General features: G+C 42.1%; 1 protein-coding gene across 3 annotated transcripts in view; it reads right to left on the reverse strand.

Annotated features, from left to right (window-relative positions):
- ZBTB43 (zinc finger and BTB domain containing 43) overlaps positions 1-17,910 on the reverse strand; it is a 32,206-nt gene extending 14,296 nt beyond the window's left edge. Inside the window, exons 1-3 of one of the 3 annotated variants that reach the window (XM_011988589.1) lie at positions 17,861-17,910; positions 17,064-17,157; positions 13,080-13,202 (exon numbers count right to left, since the gene is read on the reverse strand). The gene's annotated coding sequence lies outside the window, so the exon portion shown is untranslated. Of the gene's footprint in view, positions 1-13,079; positions 13,203-16,863; positions 17,006-17,063; positions 17,158-17,860 lie in introns of those variants that run through there. The other 2 variants (XM_011988571.1, XM_011988580.1) reach the window with 2 other exon arrangements.
- Positions 17,911-20,106: the final 2,196 nt, after the last annotated feature.

Genomic DNA, 20,106 nt, shown 5'->3' on the forward strand with positions numbered 1-20,106 from the left:
GCTCTGTTGCCCAGGATGAAATGCAGTGGTGTGATCATGGCTCACTGCAGCCCTGACCTCCTAGGCTCAAGCAACTCTCCTCCCTCTGCCTCCCAAGGAGCTGGACTACAGGCGTGTGTCACCATGTTCAGCTAATTTATGTATTTTTTGTAGACAGGGTCTCACCATGTTGCCCAGGATGGTCTTGAGCTACTGGGCTCAAGCAATCCGCCTGCCTCAGCCTGCCAAAGTGCTGGAACTATAAGCATGAGCCACCGTGCCTGGCCTGCCAATTTCTTAAAATAAGACAACAGTGAAATTTGCCACATCAATTGACTGTTTCTCAAAAGATTTCTCTGTAGCATGCAATGCTGTTTGATAACATTTTGCCCACAGAACTTCTTTCACAAAATTTGAGTCAATCTTTTTAAATCCTGCTGATGCTTTATCAATAAAGTTTATATTCCAAATCGGGATGTCCAATTTTTGTGGCTTCTCTGAGTCACAGTGGAAGAACTGGACCACACATAAAACACACTAACACTAACCATAGCAGATGAGCTTAAAAAAAAAAAAAAACAAACTCGGCCAGGCATGGTGGCTCACGCCTGTAATCCCAGCATTTTGGGAGGCCAAAGTGGGTGGAGCACCTGAGGTCAGGGGTTCGAGACCAGCCTGGTCAACATGGTGAAACTCCATCTCTACTAAAAATACAAAAATTAGCTGGCTGTGGTGGTGGACGATTGTAATCGCTTGGTAGGCTGAGATAGGAGAATTGCTTGAACCCGGGAGACGGAGGTTGCAGTGAGCCAAGATCGTGCCATTGCACTCCAGCCTGGGCGACAAGAGAGAAACTCCGTCTCAAAAAAAAAACAAAAAAACAAAAAAACAAAAAAACTCATGTTTTAGGAAAGGTTACGAATTTGCGTTGGGTCACATTCAAAGCCGTCCTGGGCCACAGGTTGGAAAAGCTTACTCTAAATCCTTTGTTGTCAATAATGTTCACACCATCTTCACCAGGAGTAGAGTGTATTTCAATAAATCACTTTCTTCACTCATCCCTAAGGAGCAACTTCTCATCCACTCAAGTTTTACCATGCCTTTGCAATAATTCAGTCCCATCTTCAGGCTCCACTTTTAATTCTATTTCTCTTGCTATTTCTACTACACCTCCAATTAATTCCTCCACTCAAGTCTTGAGCCCCTCAAAGTCATCCACAAGGGCTGGAATCAACTTCTGTTAATGTTGATATTTTGATTTCCTCCCACCAATCACAAATGTTCTTAATGGCATCTAGAAGAGTGACTCCTTTCCAAAACATTTTTTTTTTTTTGTTTCTCTTTCTTTCAACAGAGTCTTGGTCTGTCGCCCAGGCTGGCGTGCAGCGGCGCAATCCCAGCTCACTGCAACCTCTGCCTCCTGCCTTCAAGCGATTCTCCTGCCTCAGTCTCCTGAGTAGCTGGGATTACAGGCATGTGACACCATGCCATTACACTAATTTTTGTATTTTTTTAGTAGAGACAGGGTTTCACCATGTTGGCTAGGCTGGTCTCAAATTCCTGACCTCAAGTGATTCACCCGCCTTGGCCTCCCAAAGTGCTGGGAGTTACAGGTGTGAGCTACCGCGCTGCCTCCAAAACATTTTCAATTTACTTTGCCCAGAGATCCATCAGAGCGTCAGAGGAATCACTATGGTGTGACTGTGGCTCACTGCAGCCTTGACTCTCTGGTTCAGGTGATCCTCTCACCTCTGCCTCCTGGGTAGGTGGGAATACAAGTGCATGACACCATGCTTTGCTAATTTTTTGCATTTTCTGTATTGACAGGGTTTTGCATGCTGCTCAGGTTGGTCTTGGACCCCGAGGCTTAAGCAATCTGCCTGCCTTGGCCTCCCAAAGTGCTAGGATTACAGGCATAAGCTGCTGCACCTGGCTCAAAATGTATTTCTTAAATAATAAGATTTGAAAATTGAAATTACTCCTTGGTCCAGGGGCTACAGAATGGATGTTGTATTAGCAGGCATGAAAACAATACTAATGTCCTTGTACATCTTCATCAGAGCTCTTGGGTGACCAAGCACTTCTCAATGAGCAGTAATGTTTTACAAAGAATATTTTTCTGAGCAGTAGGTCTCAACAGTGGGCTTAAAATATTCAGTAAAGCATTCTGTAAACAGGCTGTCTCCAAGCTTTCACTGTGCCATCTAGAGAGCACAAGCAGAGTATACTTAGCATAATTCTTAAGGGCCCTAGGACTTTGGGAATGGTACCTGAGCAGTGGCCTCAACTTAAAGTTACCAGCTGCATTAACCCCTAACAAGAGAATTATAGCCTGTCTTCTGAAGCCAGGTATTGTCTTCTCCTCTCTAGCTCTGGAAGTTATAGATGGCATCTCCTTCCAATAGAAGGCTTTTTCATCTACATTGAAAAATCTGTTGCTTAGTGCAGCCATCTTTACCAATTATCTTAGCTAGATTTTCTAGATAGCTTGCTATAGTTTCTACATCAGCACTTGCTGCTTCACCTTGCACTTTTACTTTATGGAGACACTTCTTTCCTTAAATCTCATAAACCAACCTCTGCTAGCTTCAAACTTTTCTTCTGCAGTTTCCTCACCTCTCTCACAGCCTTCAGAGAAATGAAGAGAATTAGGGTCTTGTTCTGAAGGCTGTGGCTTAAAGGAATGCTGTGGTTGGCATGATCTTCCATCCAGACCACTAAAACTTTCTCCATATCAGCATTAAGGCTGCCGCTTTCTTATCATTCATGAGTTCATTAGAGTAGCATTTTCAATTTCCTTCAAGAACTTTTCCTTTGCATTCACAGTTTGGCTATTTAGAACAAGAAGTCTAACTTTTGGCCTCTGTTTGCTTTTGACATGCCTTCCTCACTAAGCTTAGTCATTTCTAGCTTTTGATTTCAAGTAAGAAGCATATGACTCTTCCTTTCACTTAAACACCAGGTCATTGCAGGTTTATTAATTGGCCTAATTTCAAGATGGTTGTGTCTATGTTCAAGATGGTTGTGTCTCAGGTAACAGGGAGGCCTGAAGAGAAGGGGAAAGATGGGGGAATGGTGGCTCAGTGGAGTAGTCAGAGCACATATTTATTGTCTAAGTTTGTTGTCCCTTATGGGTGTAGTTCACGGTGCCTCAAAACAATTACAATAGTAACATCAAAAAATCACTGATCAAAGATTACCGTAACAGATAAAATAATAATGAAAAGGTTTGAAATATTGCAAGAACTGCCAAAATATGACACAAAAACACAAAGTAAACATGTGCAACAGGAAAAATGATGCTGATAGACTTCCTTAATGCAGGGTTGCCACAGACTATCAATTTGTAAAAAAAATGCAGTATCTGCGAAGCACAAAACAAGGTATGCCTGCATATGACATGTCAACCACCAACTGCACACAGGACATTCTCCAGGATAGATCATGTGTTGGACCATAAAACAAGTCTCAATACACTTAAAAAGACTGAGTCTTTTTTAAAATACAAAGTATTTTTCTAACCACAATGAAATGAAAGTAGCAATCAGTAAGAGAGAAAACTGAAAAACTAATAAATATGTGGAAATTAAACAATACCCTTAAAGATCTATCACTATTAAGGGCATTGACTCTCTCAATAAAGAGATCCTAACCTGATGGCTTCACTGTTAAATTCTAACAACATTTAAAGAAGAACTGACACCAATCCTTCTCAAACTTTTCTAAAACACTGAAGAGGAGGGACCACTTCCTAATTTATTCTATTAGGTCAGGAGTACCCTCTGATATGAAAGCCAGACAAAAACACTATACAAAAACTATAGACCAATATCCCTATGAACACTGGAGTAAATATCAACAAAATACTACCAAACCAAATTAAGCAGCATATTAAAAGAATTACACACTACCAGCAAGTGGGATTTCTTCCTGGAATGCAAGGATAGTTCAACATATGGAATCAATCAATGTAACACAAATTAACAGAATAAAGGAAAAAAAAAACCACGTAAAACACATATCATCTTAACTGATATCGAAAAAGCATCTGACAAAATTCAGCACCCTTTTGTGACAAAAACACTCAAGAAGCTGAGAATGGTGGCTCACGCCTGTAACCCTAACACTTTGGGAGGCCGAGGTAGGCGGATTGCTTGGGCTCAGGAGTTTGAGACCAGGCTGAGCAGTATGCTAAAACCCTGTCTCTACACAACTGCCATGTGTGGTGGTTCTCATCTGTAATCCCAGTTACTTGGGAGGATCACTTGAGGTCAGAAGTTTGAGTCCAGACTGGAAGACACAGCAAGACCTTGTTTCTAAAAATAAATAAATATGTATTTTGTAATTAGCCAGGCATAGTTGTGCACAGCTGTAGTCCCAGCTATTTGGGAGACTGAGGCAAGAGGATCATTTGAGCCCAAGAGTTTTAGGCTAAAGTGAGCTGTGATCATACCACTGTAGCCCAGCCTGGGTGACAGAGGGAGATTCTGTCCAAAAAGGAAAAAAAAAAAAGAAAAGAAAAGAAAAAGAACTACAAAACACTACTGAAAGAAATTAAAGACACAAATAAACAGACATCCCATGTTGTTTATGGATTGGAAGACATAATATTGCTAAGACAACAATACTACCCAAAGCAATACACAGATTCAAACCAAGCCCTATCAAAAATCCTTGCCCTTAACTTTGGGTGAATATGGCATTTATCCATATTCTCTGAGCTGCAACATGCTAAACTTCTACAGGTTTTTCTATTACAAACTCATACGCAATTGTGACCTATACTGAGAGTATAGCTGTTGTTTCAGTTATTTAGATGATGTCATAGAAGTAATTAGCTCACTAAAAAACCTCATGGAACATTATATTCAATGTACTATGGGGGACTTCAAAGACAATCAAGAAATGTCACAGCCCAGCCGGGCATGGTGGCTCATGCCTGTAATCCCAGCACTTTGGGAGGCTGAGGTGGGCAGATCACCTGAGTCCAGGAATTCAAGACCAGTCTGGGCAACACAGGAAGACCCCATCTCTACAAATATACAAAAATTAGCCAGGCACGGTGGCATGCACCTGACACACTAGTTACTCAGGAGGCTGAAGAGGGGAAATCTTTTGAGCAGGGGAGGTCGAGGCTGCAGTGAGCTGTGACTGCCACCACTGCACTCCAGAGAAAGATTCTGTCTCACAAAAAAAAAAAGATATAGTGGAAAAGGGGCCAAGTTGAAGGGAAACTCTGGCCTGAAACTCCACTTCTTATTCCAGGCAATTCTGACAGGATCAGTAACACTCTTTCACGTGGGGCCCAGAGCTAAAAGCCAGGGACAGACAGGTCCTGCAGATTGGCAAAACTCAGAGGTGGGTGGTATTAGAATACCAAAGGTTGCACACATTGCCTTGGCAGAAGGAAAAAAATATTAACATAAGGGGGTGGGGCTCAGTAGCCCTAAGAAAAGAGATAAAGGCATAGCCATCACTTGCCAGCTGGGCCAAAGACAACAGAGGGTCCTGGCATACCAATTTCACCAACTGCAAAGAAAGTACACAGAGCTCAAGCTCCCCTGAGAGTGCCTAAGGCCTAAGGCCTACCCCTTCAGCCCCACTCAGCTAATCCCAGATGTCAATGTGGTTCAGCCCTACGTCTAGCTTAAGAACTAAGAGCTGATTCTAACAATATTCAGGTATACAGCAAGGGACCCAAAAGCAAATTTCAGACCTGAACAGAAATTCAGGTTTCCCTCTCAAGAATTAAACAAAATAAAACCAACACGGGGTCTGTGGATATATTCCAGAATAGCAAAAAGGAAAAAATGGCAAGAAATAGACAAAGAGTGCATTTTAAACAATTTTTAAAATGTGTTTCACAAACTTCATGAAAACAGTCTCTGAGTAAAGTATAAGGAAGATGAGACAAAATGGCAGAACGATATGAAAAAAAGGGTGGCCTGAATTAATGATAGGGTGTCATGAAACTAATATAGAGCAGAAATTTACACAGGCGACAAGAAGCAGAATTACAACAGTAAAAAAACAGAATCGATCATGTGGAAGGCACTTTGGGGACCTTCTACTAAAATACAGGAAAAGGATAAAAAAATGAAAACAGCGAGAGAGAAGATGATAAAGCAGGAGAACAGAGAAGATAGATCAATGTACAGCCCGTTAATGTCCTTGAGAGAAAGAACCAAACAGAGAACGTGAAATAATAAAAAATAAACTTAATTGAAGAAAACTGCCCGGAGTGGAAAACCTTGAGTATTCAGAAAAGCCTTATCTCAGTAGTGGGGACAAATTAATTCCAGACAAAATGCAGTTCTGGTCCTGCCAAACAAAGCTTAAAAACAAGCCTCAGAAGGATCAAACTGTTTCCAACTTAATTATGTTCCAGAATGAAACTTGAGAACATTTACATAATACAAAAATATCCAGCACCGAACAAGGTAAAACTCATATCTGACATCAAATTTAAAAATCACCAGGCATGCCAAGAACTAGGAAAATATAACCCAGGATACTGAGGTGGGGGTGGGAACCAATCAACAGAAACAGATCCAGAAATGACAAGAGATTTATACAACTGGTAGACAATTCTACATTCTATATTTTCAAGAAGGTAGAGAAAAGATTAAGCATGTTAGGCAGAGACAGGGAAACTACTGCAAAATAAAAGAGAGACCCAAATAAAACATCTAGAGATTTAAAAAACACACAAACATACATTGGGATGAGAATAACAACAGAATTAACACTGCAGAACATTAGTGAACTTGAAAACATGGCAAAAAAAACCTACCCAAAATAAAACACAGAGGGAGAAAAAGGCCAATAAAAAGGGAATAGAGCATCAGCGAGCTGTGAGACAACTTCCAGATGCCTAACGCAGACATGGTTGTGGTGGGGAAGGCAAAAAGTTTTATGTGATAAGCTATGAGACACATGAAAACAATATATATATATATGTGTATGTTGTTTTATATATTGAAAACTATATATATAAAAACAATACACACACACACATTTTATACGTATGTGAAAACAATAGCCAAAACTTTTTCAAATTTGATGAAAACTACAAATGCACAGACCTAAACAGCTCAACAAACTCCAAGCACAAGAAACATGAAAAAAACTACAGCAAGGCACATCATAACCAAATCACTTAAAATCAGTGGAGAAAATCCTAAAAGCAGCCAGAGAAAAAAAGACCCCTTTAGTACACAGAACCTCAGAAGCAATGCAAGCCAGGAGACAGGAGACCAGCATTTTTAAAGTACTGAAATTAAGGTGGGGAGGGGTGGAAAGGCCTGTCAACTTAGAATTCTACACCCATGAAAATATCTTTCAAAATGAAGGCAAAATATATTTTTTTCTTTATTATTATTATTATTTTTTCAGACAGAGTCTCGCCCTACCGCCCAGGCTGGAGTGCAGTGGCGCGATCTCGGCTCACTGCAAGCTCTGCCTCCCGGGTTCATGCCATTCTCCTGCCTCAGCCTCCCAAGTAGCTAGGACTACAGGCGACCGCCACCACGCCTGGCTAATTTTTTGTATTTTTAGTAGAGACAGGGTTTCACCGTGTTAGCCAGGATGGTCTCGATCTCCTGACCTAGTGATCCGCCCACCTCGGTATCGCAAAGTGCTGGGATTAAAGGCGTGAGGCACTGCGCCCGGCCCAAAATACTTTTTCAGACATAGAAAAGTTGAAAGAACTTATCACCAAAAAGGTCAAAAGTAAAAAAAAAAAAAAGTCACCTGATCACATGAAAACAAAAGTCAAGCAACACAATACTCATATCAAAGTAAATTTCAATGCAAAAATCATCAGATAGGATGAAAGTTTATTGTTAACTGATGAATCCTATAATTCACAATGAAGTTTATTCTGTGAACATTTATGTGTCAGAGTACAATGTTAGAAAATAAGGCAATGGTAACAGAAATGTAATTGTAGCAGGAAATAAAAGTATCCCTCTTTAATTCTTAATAAATCAAGTAGGCAAAGGATAAGAATCTATAGGTTTAGACAGCTATCAATAAAGCTAATTTAATGCAATACCTATATACTCTACAAATAATAATACTCCTTCTTTCCTAATGTCTGCAGGACGTTTATAAAAATGATAATATACGTGGCTACAGAGAAAATCAATAAATTCCCCAAAGCAGAAATGCACAGGGCACATTTGATTACATGTGACTATACAATGGATTACATAATATGATAAAACTAGAAATGTTAAAAGTAGAGGAGGAGAAGAGGACCAGGGAATAGGGTAGGAGAAAATTCATAAATTTTATACAAAACTCTGGTATCAAAACTAGCCAACAACAAAAAACCCTACAAGCCAATCTCATTTATTAGCATAGAAAGAAAAATTATAAATCACATGGCATTCTGGTTTGTATAGTTCAATCTCTTGTGGGTTTGGTACATCGTAAGTATGATATGTTGAAGAAACTGAGTTATTGGTCCCATCACAGTAAGGGCAAGATCCTAGACTATGGTGAAATTACCATCAGAAAGGCATTTCATTTCTCCCTTGGCTCTCTTCCACTCAAGACTAACTCTGGTGACACACACATCATTACCTGTGCTTCCTTCTATGAGTGACAATGAGTGATGGGAGACAAATCTGGAAAAAGCCGAATGAGACGTCTGCATTGGGCAGCATTGAAAACTTTTAAGTGACATGTTGTGAGGCATGGTTAAGGAAGGCTGATCTGCTCAAGGACTAAAGCAGGAGAAAGTCTGAAGCAGAAGTTAATTATAAGATTTCAACAAGTATAGTCTAGGTAATAATAAAAGTAACAGTGGGGCCGGGCACGGTGGCTCACACCTGTAATCCCAGCACTTTGGGAGGCTGAGGCGGGTTGTTCACTCAAGATTTCAGGAGTCCCAGACCAGCTTGGCCAACATGGTGAAACCCTGTCTCTACTAAAAATACAAAGTTAGCCAGGCATGGTGGCACACACCTGTAATCCCAGCTACTCGGGAGGCTGAGACGGCAGAACTGCTTGAACCTGGGAGGCGGAGGTTGCAGTGAGCCAAGATCATGCCACTGCACTCTAGCCTGGACAACAAGAGCGAAACTACGTCTCAAAAAAAAAAAAAAGTAACAGTGCGTATGGAAAAGGGGTGGCATTGATGAGACTGACAGAACTGGTCAACAGGAAGATACAGCAGTAGCACAAGGTGTAAATGATACCATCAAGAAAGTGAACAGACAACCCACAGAATGGGAGAAACTATTTGCAGATCATGTGACTAATGAGTGACTTGCATCCAGAATACCTAAAGAACTCTTATGACTCAATAATAAAAAGATACATAACCCAACTGAAAAATAAAGGATTTGAAGAGACATTTCTCCACAGAAGATATACAAATAACCAATAAGCATATGAAAACCGCTCAACATCATTAGTAATTAGAAAAATGCAAATCAAAACTACAAAACACCCCTTCTCACTCACTAAGATGGCTGTGAAAAGTAAGACAGACAGTAACAAGTGTCGGCGAGGATGTGTAGGGATTAGAACCCCCATACATTGCTGGTGGGCGTGTAAAATGGTACAGCTACTGTGGAACAGTGTGACAGCACCTCGGGAAGTTAAACATAGTTACCACGTAATCCAACAGTTCTCCTAGGTACATACCCAAGAAAAATGAAAACATATGTCTACACAAAAACTTGTACATGAATGTTCATAACTGCATTACTCTTAAAAATCAAAAAGTGAAAACCATCATAAGTTCCATCAACTTATGAATGGATAAATAAATGGGATATATCCTTAGAATAGAATATTTGGCAATAAAAAAGAATGAAATACTTATAGATGTGACAACACGGCTGGCACTTGAAAACGTTACGCTAAATGAAAGAGGTCGGACACAAAAGGTCATATCGTGTATGACTCCATTTACATGAAATGTCCAGAATAGACAAATCCATAGAGACAGAAAGTAGATTCATGGCTGGGGGTAGAAGAAATGGGGAGCGACTGCTAATTGGGTTTCTTTGAGGGGAGACAAAAGTTCTAAAATTAGATTGTGGTGATGGGTATACAAATCTGTGAAAATACTAAAAAAAAAAAACCCTCTTTATTGCTTATGAATTATGTCTCTATAACGTTGTTTAAAAAAGAGTAATGTGGCCAGGCGCAGCGGCTCATGCCTGTAATCCCAGCACTTTGGGAGGCTGAGGCGGGTGGATCACAAGGTCAGGAGTTGGAGACCAGCCTGACCAACATGGTGAAACACCGTCTCTACTGAAAACACAAAAATTAGCCGGGCGTGGTGGTGGGCACCTGTAGTCCCAGCTACTCGGGAGGTGAGGCAGAAGAATCACTTGAACCCAGGAGGTGGAGGCTGGAGTGAGCCGAGATTGCCCCACTGCACTCCAGCCTGGGCGACAGAATGAGACTCCGTCTCAAAAAAATAGAAATAAGGCCAGGCGTGGTGGCTCACGCCTGTTATCCCAGCACTTTGGGAGGCCAAGGCGGGTGGATCACGAGGTCAGGAGATCGAGATCATCCTGACTAACACGGTGAAACCCCGTCTCTACAAAAAATACAAAAACTTAGCCGGGTGTGGTGGTGGGCACCTGTAGTCCCAGCTACTCGGGAGGCTGAGGCAGGAGAATGGCATGAACCCGGGAGGTGGAGCTTGCAGAGAGCCGAGATTGTGCCACTGCACTCCAGCCTGGTGACAGAGCGAGACTCAGTCTCAATAACAAATAAATAAATAAATAAATAAAATAAAGAGTAATGCAAGGCAAACTGATGTACCAATGCTGACTTTGAAGTTTCATGACTGAGTGACTAGGAAAATGTCATCATTAATAGGAAATAACAGCAACTACTATTTATGATACACATATACAAATAAACTGCTTCATACAGACACTGTACAAAGTCTATGCAAAGTACTTCAGATGTTCTGTCTCACTTAATCTTCACAGCAACCCACTCAATAGGTATTTTTTACTTCCATTGTACAGAATTAGAGATAGACAAAAAAGCTAAGCAACTTAAGGTCATGTAACTGGTAAGGAGTAAAGTTGAGATTTAAATCCAAAGCACTTGTTCAGGCCCACTATAGTTTAAGAGGTAGAAAGAAAAGGTGAATATAATTTTTTCTTTTTTTCTTTTTTTGAGATGGAGTCTCACTCTGTCGCCCAGGCTAAAGGGCAGTGGCTCCACTTCGGCTCACTGCAACCTCCGCCTCCCAGATTCAAGCAATTCTCCTGCCTCAGCCTCCTGAGTAGCTGGGACCACGGGTGTGTGACACCACGCCCCGCTAATTTTTGTACTTTCAGTAGAGATGGGTTTTCACCATGCTGGCCAGGCTGGTCTCGAACTCCTGACCCTCAGGTGATCCGCCCACCTCAGCCTCCCAAAGTGCTGGGATTACAGGTGTGAACCACTGTGCCTGGCTGTGAATATCACTATAGTTTGAGAGTATGGAAAGTAAACATGAATATCATTTTCACAAATAATCTAATCTTATTATATACAATGCATTCATAAACTTTAGCATACTGACCATCCTTAGACTTAAGATGGCCCAGGCCAGGCACGGTGGCTCACGCCTGTAATCCCAGCACTTTGGGAGGCCGAGGCAGGCGGATCACCAGGTCAAGAGATGGAGACCATCCTGTCCAACACGGTGAAACCCCGTCTCTACTAAAAATACAAAGAAATTAGCTGGGCGTGGTGGCCAGTGCCTGTAGTCCCAGCTACTTGGGAGGCTGAGGCAGGAGAATCGCTTGAACCCAGGAGGGAGAGGTTGCAGTGAGCCGAGATCGCACCACGCACTCCAGCCTGGGCAACATAGCGAGACTCCATCTCAAAAAAAGAAAAAAAAGACGGCTGGGCATGGTGGCTCATGCCTGTAATCCCAGTACTGTGGGAGCATGAGGTGGTGGATCACCTGTGGTCAGGACTTTGAGACCGGCCTGACCAACAAGGCGAAACCCTGTCTCTACTAAAAATACAAAATTAGCCAGGCATGCTGGCAGATGCCTGTAATTCCAGCTACTCTGGAGGCTGAGGCAGAGAATTGCTTAAACCTGGGAGGTGGAGGTTGCAGTGAGCTGAGATCCTGCCACTGCACTCCAGCCTGGGTGACAGAGCCAGACTCTATCTCAAAAAAAAAAAAAAAAAAAAAAAAGATACCAGCAGTTTTATGTCACTTTGCACATGTATTTTATTTTTTTTAATCCAATAGCAACAGTTCTAAAACAAACACATCAATCCCAGCCTGTTCCACTCTGCTTCTTAAAAGCTATTTGGCTTTTTAAAAGCAGATGAAGGGCAACATACTGAAGAAATCTTGAACTAGATGACCTTCAGATTCCCTCCAACTTTGATGAGTTTAATAGCAGCCACTATTTATTATTCAGCTGAGGAACTCTAAGTCAAATTTTATACGTGATTTAAACACCAATTAAACATCCTAAAAACACAGATGACAGCAATATAATAGGGAAGCAGACCCACCAGTTACTTATTGTGAAGTCCTTCAGAGATTTCTTTAATCAGAGCATATGGTAATTTGCAGGCTTACTATAGAAAGCACATTTAAACATAGTAAATGTTGCTTCAGTAAATTTAAAGCCTGGCACAAATGTACAAAAATACCAATTCTCTATGCCTACTCTTTACATTAGTGAAATGCTTTAGAGTTCACAGAGCGCACTATGTAAACCTACATTGTGCAACATTCCCGTATCATTGCATCCTTTTGAAAGATGAGTAAACTGAAGCTCAAATTAAAAGACCTGCCCATGGTTACACACCTCAGAAATGGCATGTCAGGATTCAAACAGCAGCATAACTCCAAATCTAACATTTTTCTAAGTTAAAAAAAAAATCACTTGGCAGAAAAATTTATCTGACATTAAATGTTCTATCAGTGCAAAGTATGTCATTGGTGGGCCTTAGAATGCGTAATATCTCTTCAGAAGAGAAGAAAGAATCTTCTGGTCTAGAGGAATTAAATATCTTAACAAAATACATTATTATTTTTGCTAAAAGAGAAATGATTACAGTAAGTAATTTTTAACAATGGTATTATGAGCAAGTTTATAGCTTACCTAATGCAAAGCTGTACTCCTGGGATAAAGTTTCTTATGCCATGGCCATCAAAAAGCAATATGAATAGAATGAGGAAGAAGAACCCATTTCAGTTTTGCTTCAAATTAAAATCACATTGACTTCTGGAAGGAAGAGTAACAGTGAAAATGTAAAAGAGATGCTATGTACATGTATATTTGCTAATAAACACTGGAGATGTACATTAGTGGCAGAAAGAAAAGTAATCAAGACTGGCATTTTTGGTTATATTAAATTCATTCTGCAACTTTGTAGCTCCTGCCTTTGTACTTTTTTAAAAAAATAAACTTATTTTGTAATAATTTTAAATTTTCAAAACAATTGAAAAGACAGTGCATAATTCCCGTATACCTCTCATCCATTACTGTGGCATATTTGTTAAAACTAGAAAACCAACATGATCAATGACTATGTAATTTTGCAGAATTAACATATCCTTTGGAAGAGCGCTATTGGTCTCCTGACCCTTGTCAATCAGTATTCTTCTATTTTTTTCCTAATTAGAACACTTTGGCCAAATAACTTAGTAAAATCTATTTTAAGATGTGTTTTAAAAAAACAAGCCACCTGCTTTATGAAGTTTGATTCATGACTCCCTTCAATTTTAAGCCACGGCTGAATGTTTTACTTAAAAATTTCCAGGACAAACATTCCATTATAGCAAATTCTCTGAGATTCAAAAGAGAAGGTAATGTTCTAGAAACTAACCCTCCATTCTTCAGTCATCCTTCCATCAAATTTCAATAAAGCCAAGGAAATGTTTTTAACTGTGCCCTCATGTGCATTAGAATTCAGGATAAGAAGTTGAAAGCAAGAAAGCAGAAGGCAGAAACAGCACTCATTTCACAAAATTAACAACGTATCGACAAATTTTAAAAAATCTTACGTCCTCAATATGTTACAAGTAAGACAAAAGCCCCTATTCTAACTGCAAATATAAACAGAGTGAAAAGGAAAAGTTCAGGTCCAGCGCAGTGGCTTACACCTGTAATCCCGACACTTTGGGAGGCCAAGGCAGGTGGATCATTTGAAGTCAGGAGTTTGAGACCAGCCTGGCCAACATGGTGAAACCCTGTCTCTACTAAAAATACAAAAATTAGCTGTGTATGGTGGCAGGCGCCTGTAATCCCAGCTACTTGGGAGGCTGAGGCAGGAGAATCGCTTGAACCTGGGAGGTGGAGGTTGCAGTGAGCAGAGACTGCACCACTGCACTCTGGCCTGGGCGACAAGGCGAGACTCCATCACAAAAAAAAAAAGAAAAAGAAAAAAGAAATGGAAAAGTTCACGAAAATGATACTATTCAATTAATTTTCAGACATGCATTGTTTCACATTTTAAAATTCCTGAAATCAGCATGTGATCACCAGGTGGCAGTTTTAATAGTTGTCACGGCCTGAGGCAATGACAGAGAACTGCTGAGGTCCTCATCAATGTTCTTGATGACACAAAGGATGACACGCTAGAAAAAATATGGACACACTCTGAACTGAAAAGTATAAAGAGTAGAACCTGGAATGTTAACTTTAATGAATACTTTAACCAATTTATTCTTATTTTTCCTTTGTATATACATGCATTAGCATAGGCATTGATACTATTTTTTAGTGTCTAAGTTTAAAAGTGTTTTCAATAATAAAAAGTCTAAACGATAAGAGCGCATTAAGCCATAGTTTAATTAGCAGGGTTTCTCTCTTCCTTAGTGGTACATGAAATAATCAACAGCATCTAGCATTCAATGAAATAAACTAGTAATTCAGTTGCGATATCTTATTAGAAAGTTTAATAAACTACCTTAAAGGCAAAGAGCTTAAATAAGAGATTTTAAAAAACAAAAAACCCACAAAGGCATCCCCCATAAGAAAACTCAAGAAATAACACATAATTTTGCATTATAATAAAAGGGCTATTTTTCAACCTTATGAGTTTTCTTCCTGTGAAGAGTATAATTATCAAGTATCCTACTTATGAGCAGATTCTTGCACTGATTCCAAGAAAGGCGGAGGGAAGAGAGCCAGGGCAGAAAGTAAGTAGAAAGCTTGAGGAAGATTTTAACCATATCCATTTAACTAAACTTTTCTAAGAACCTCAGCTGTACCCACTGCTGTAAAGAGAGTAGGAATCAATAAACCCAGGTTCAACTAAATGTTCCTAACAACTACAGAATGAATTTTGAAAAATTACACGTAAAAGGAGCTTATTGGTTTCAGGAGTCTCCAATGAATACTGTTTTTGTTTTTTTGTATTGTATAAAATATACATAAAACTTTAAGACTTAACAATTTTAAGCATTCTTAAGAGTCCAATTCAGTGAAGTACATTCACAATATTGTGCAATCATCACAACCCATTTTCAGACTTTATTCATCATCCCCCAAAACTCTGTTCTGTATCCATTAAGCACTAACTCCTCTCTCCAGCCCCTGGTAAACTATTCTACTTTCCGTCTCTTAATTGGTTTATTCTAGGTACTTCATTTAAGTGCTCTCAAACAATATTTGTCCTTTTGTGTACGGTTTATTTCTCCCGTGGTACTTTTGTAAAGCAAAATAATAAATCCCCGATTATTAGGTTTCTTACAATTTAACCGAAAATGCTGACACAGTCTCTGAACTAAGCATGCAGCTCTCCCAGAAACTCTGCTACTGTTCCAGTAGCCCCAAAGATCTCAGTCTGATCCTTCTTTAGCCTCTAGACAGGCCTGTTAAACAGCTGTAACTCAAAGAGCAGGCTCCAGAGATCCCTGGAGACCATTCCGTGGTTAAGTGGATGGAGTGAAGGGATTTGGGAAGCTGTGCAGGCCTGAAAAACCACAGGCGAGAAAAGGCTAGGACTCATCAAGCTGCCCTGGCCCTAAAATGGGCCTCCTGTCTCCCTGACAGACTCTCCTGCACTCTGACACTTATGTTGGGCGGCACCTGTCAGAGCTGAGGCCAAACTGCGGTCGAGTCACAGAGTGTCACCAGTGCAGGGAGCTTCACGGGGTCATGAGTCACCTTCCATGGCTCAGAGGTCTGGGCAGCCCTGCCCTACCCAGACAAACTCAGCTAGGAAACAGAAACAAGAGGGAAAAAAAAGTTGGAAGAAAGAGAGAAAAACAGACAGATGGCCAAAAAGCTAGACTGACAGGCCCTGAGTTAGAGTAAGGGCTGAGTGGCAGAGACAGGGTGAACAGACACAGAAGCAAGGTGGAGACAGATATGAAACAGGATCCATATACCCCAAGAAAAACAAAGTGGAGAGAAATATCAGGTTGACAGGGACCTAGCTGAAAGACAAAAAGGACAGGTTACAACAGGTGACAGAGACAGCAATCGGGGTGAAACAGAAGGGAAAAGAAGATCAGAGAAGTCCAGGCGCAGTCTTTCTGCCAGCTCGGCTCTTCAGGCTTCACGCATTGGTGGCTCGAACCCGAGGCCGTCAAGCCGCGCCCACCCTACGCCCCGAAAGGCCAGCGGACGGACGGGGGCAGGATCTCTAAGCGCTGTGGCCGGCGGAGCTCCGCTGCCGCGAGGGTGACCTTGGGCGAGAAGCTGCCCCAAAGGCCTTGGTATCGCGGTCTGCGCGCCGTGTGGGCAGGAGACTGCGGGATTCGGAGCTGGGGCGCCGGGACCCCAACCTTCCGCGCGGGGCTTTAGCATGCCGGTCCACGGAATGGGCCTGGCGGGGCAAGCGGCGCGTGCGTCGGGGCCTGCAGAGGGGCCCTTAACTCCCCCACCAACTTCTCCTCCCTCAGCCTTGCCGCCCGTGGTCTTGGCCACTCAGTACCTGCCAAGGGCTCAGCGCTCACATCCCCCGTCCAAGGGATCCTCTCCGCCGCCGGCGCAGGCCTGTTCTAGCCTTCGCTGCCGCAACAGATTCAGCCTGTGCCTCAGCCCCCGGAAACGCTTCCCGGTCCCGCCCCCCGAAATTGACAGTGCTTCCGGGGGTGCGTCAGAGAGAAAGAGGAGTGCGCATGCGGGATTCACTGTCTGAGCTGGGCGTCCGGAGAGAGCGCATAGGTAGCGGGCGCCTGCGCAGTACAGTCTGGAGCGGGTCAATCAATTTTAGGGACTGACTAAGCTGTTGAAAATAGGGGAGCAGATACCGAGTTCTAAACCTTCTTGAAACCTTGACATAGACCAGGCGCGGTAGCCCACGCCTGTAATCCCAGCACTTTGGGAGGCCGAGGCGGGAAGATCGCTTGAGGCTGGAGTTCGAAACCATCCCGGCCAACATGGTGAAATCCTGTCTCTACAAAACATGCAAAAATTGCTGAGTGTGGTTACTGGCGCCTGTAGTCCCAGCTATTTGGGAAGCTGAGACAGGAGAATTGTCTGAACCCGGGAGGCAGAGGTTGCAGTGAGGCGAGATCATGCCACTGCACTCCTGCCTGGGCACAGAGCAAGACTCTTAACAACAACAACAAAACAAAAACACCTTGACCTTCTCCGTCTCTTCTCTAAACAAACAAACGAAAACCTTGACCTCAGTTTGCCTGGCGGAGATTATCTCCAAATCCATTTCTGCCTCCACAGCACCCATCCAGCTTTTTGGCATGTAGTAGATGTTCAGTAAACGTTCAATGAAAGGACCAGTTCCTTTCCGTGGGCTGCGTTGTGCTGGGCACTGGGGTCACACAGATGGTGGGACAGAAACGATCTCTCTAGCCTCCAGTTCTCCCACTCCTTCCCAAAACCCTCCATCCTTCTCGCCCCTTTCTTCCCCCTTGCCCCACCATGTTAGTGTAGAAGAGAGATAGGTCTTATAGCAGTGGGACTCTTACCTTTGGACCCTTTTACAGACCAAGTGTCCTCTTTGTAGAAGAGCTAATTTATACCTGAAATCCAGGCAGCTGAAGAGATGTGGTCATAATGCCTTCTGGATTTAGGGTGGATGTTCTCGTGGGCTAGACATGCCCTTTTGATATTGTCTGTCTTAGTTTAAGCTGATTGGTTTCCCAGCTATTATGCCTGTCTTGCTTGTTGTTGGGCCCTAGGACACAGGAGTGTAGCTTTTCTAGAGAGAATTCTACCAAAAAAAAAAGAAAAGAAAAAAGAAAAGAAAAGAAAAAATTTCTAGAAAGCGAAATGAAAGAAAACAAATATGGAAGCACAGAAATGGGAATGGATGCAGAACAGCTTGTCAAAGATTCTACTTAAAACACGTATGCTCCAGCCCCCACTGCCTTTTTTTTTTTTTTTTTTTTTTTTTTTTTTGAGACAAAGTCTTGCTCTGTTGCCCAGGCTGGAGTGCAGTGGCGCAATCTCGGCTCACTGCAACCTCCGCCTCCCAGGTTCAAACAATTCTCCTGCCTCAGCCTCCCGAGTAGCTGAGACTACAGGTGCCCACCACCACTCCCAGCTAATTTTTGTATTTTTAGTAGAGACGGGGTTTCACCATCTTGGCCAGGCTGGTCTCAAACTCCTGACCTCATGATCCACCCACCTTGGCCTCCCAAAGTGCTGGGATTACAGGCGTGAGCAACTGCGCCTAGCCTAGTTAAGTATACTCTTTAAGTGTTTTGCCACTTTTATTCCTGCCTCTAAGCAGACCTGAAGTTTGGAAGTTCAACTGCCATCATGTGCCTATGAAGTGGTAAGTAAATGCTAAGGCTGGCAAAGCAGGAAGATTGAGAGAACCTAGGTCCCATATGACATTAGGCCACAGTGCCAGCTTTGGACACCCTTAAGTGTTTTGTTGCATGAGACAAATAAACTTCTTACTTGGACTTTATTTCTGGCAATATTGAGGACTATATATTTCCAAATATTACTGCAACAAAATAGATAAAATTGCTAGAAGAAATATTTAGAATACCCTCTTAAACGCATGGATACACTTGTAAAAAAAAAAGTCAGGAAAATTATCTGAAGCTAGGAGGAAAACATGAACACAGGCCTGGGAAGTCAAACAATTGATGTTCAGAAATTACGCAGAGGTAAAGTCTGCATCTGTTCTGATCCATTGGTGCATGCCCTGTACTGACAAATATTTTCAAAATTATCTCTGGAGATAGGTAAACACTGATACTGCTACCAACTATAGGAGCATTCACCTGGGTCCAGACAGGATTAAAGTCAAATTGCAACATCAGGTTGGGACTCAAGAAGAAATATGTCCTCAGGTGAAGGATAAAGTACAGGGGAAAAAATCTGCCATACAGAGGTAGGCAGCAGTTAAAGATGTCTCTCTGTGCCTTGGTTCTGAGCAGAAGGGGAAATCATTGCCCTGGAGGATTCATGGCTAAAAAAGTCTGACTATCACATGGCCACACAATTTGCATAATTCAAAAGCCCACAATCTGAACATTTTAATTTGAAATGAACCTGGGTAGGTGGTGCCTACAGTATTTGGCCAAAACACAAATCTCTGAAAAAACTTGCTGGCAACCCAGGCTTCAGAGAATTCCCACAGATAGGGTTCTAAATAAATATGAACTCACAACCGGAAACCACAAACCCCCTGAGGAAATAAGCAGAGAAGACAAGCAGTAGAGGTGGATCCACACCAGCTTTAGATATTTGATATTTTAGAACCACAATATAAAACAAGCATGCTTAGAAAAACAAAGGGGTTAAAAGCACAAGTATCAAGAAACTCTGGAAAAATTGCCAGGCAGCTGGGCATGGCAGCTCATGCCTATAATCCCAGCACTTTGGGAGGCTGAGGCGGGCAGATCACCTGAGGTCAGGAGTTCAAGGCCAGCCTGGCCAACATGGCGAAACCCCATCTCTACTGAAAATACAAAAAAAAAAAAAAAAAGAAAGAAAGAAAAAAAATGGCCGGGTGTAGTGGCTTGTGCCTGTAATCCCAGCACTTTGGGAGGCTGAGGTGGGCCGATCACCTGAGGTCAGGAGTTCGAGACCAGCCTGGTCAACATGATGAAACCCTGTCTCTACTAAAAATACAAAAATTAGCTGGGTGTAGTGGTGCGTGCCTGTAATCCCAGCTACCCAGGAGGCTGAGGTAGAAGAATCTCTGGAACCTGGGGCGGGGGCAGAGGCTGCAGCAAGCTGAGATTGTGCCACT

This window comes from Mandrillus leucophaeus, unplaced genomic scaffold (genome assembly GCF_000951045.1).
Source record: "Mandrillus leucophaeus isolate KB7577 unplaced genomic scaffold, Mleu.le_1.0 Scaffold109, whole genome shotgun sequence".
In the NCBI taxonomy this organism is placed as follows: domain Eukaryota; kingdom Metazoa; phylum Chordata; class Mammalia; order Primates; family Cercopithecidae; genus Mandrillus; species Mandrillus leucophaeus.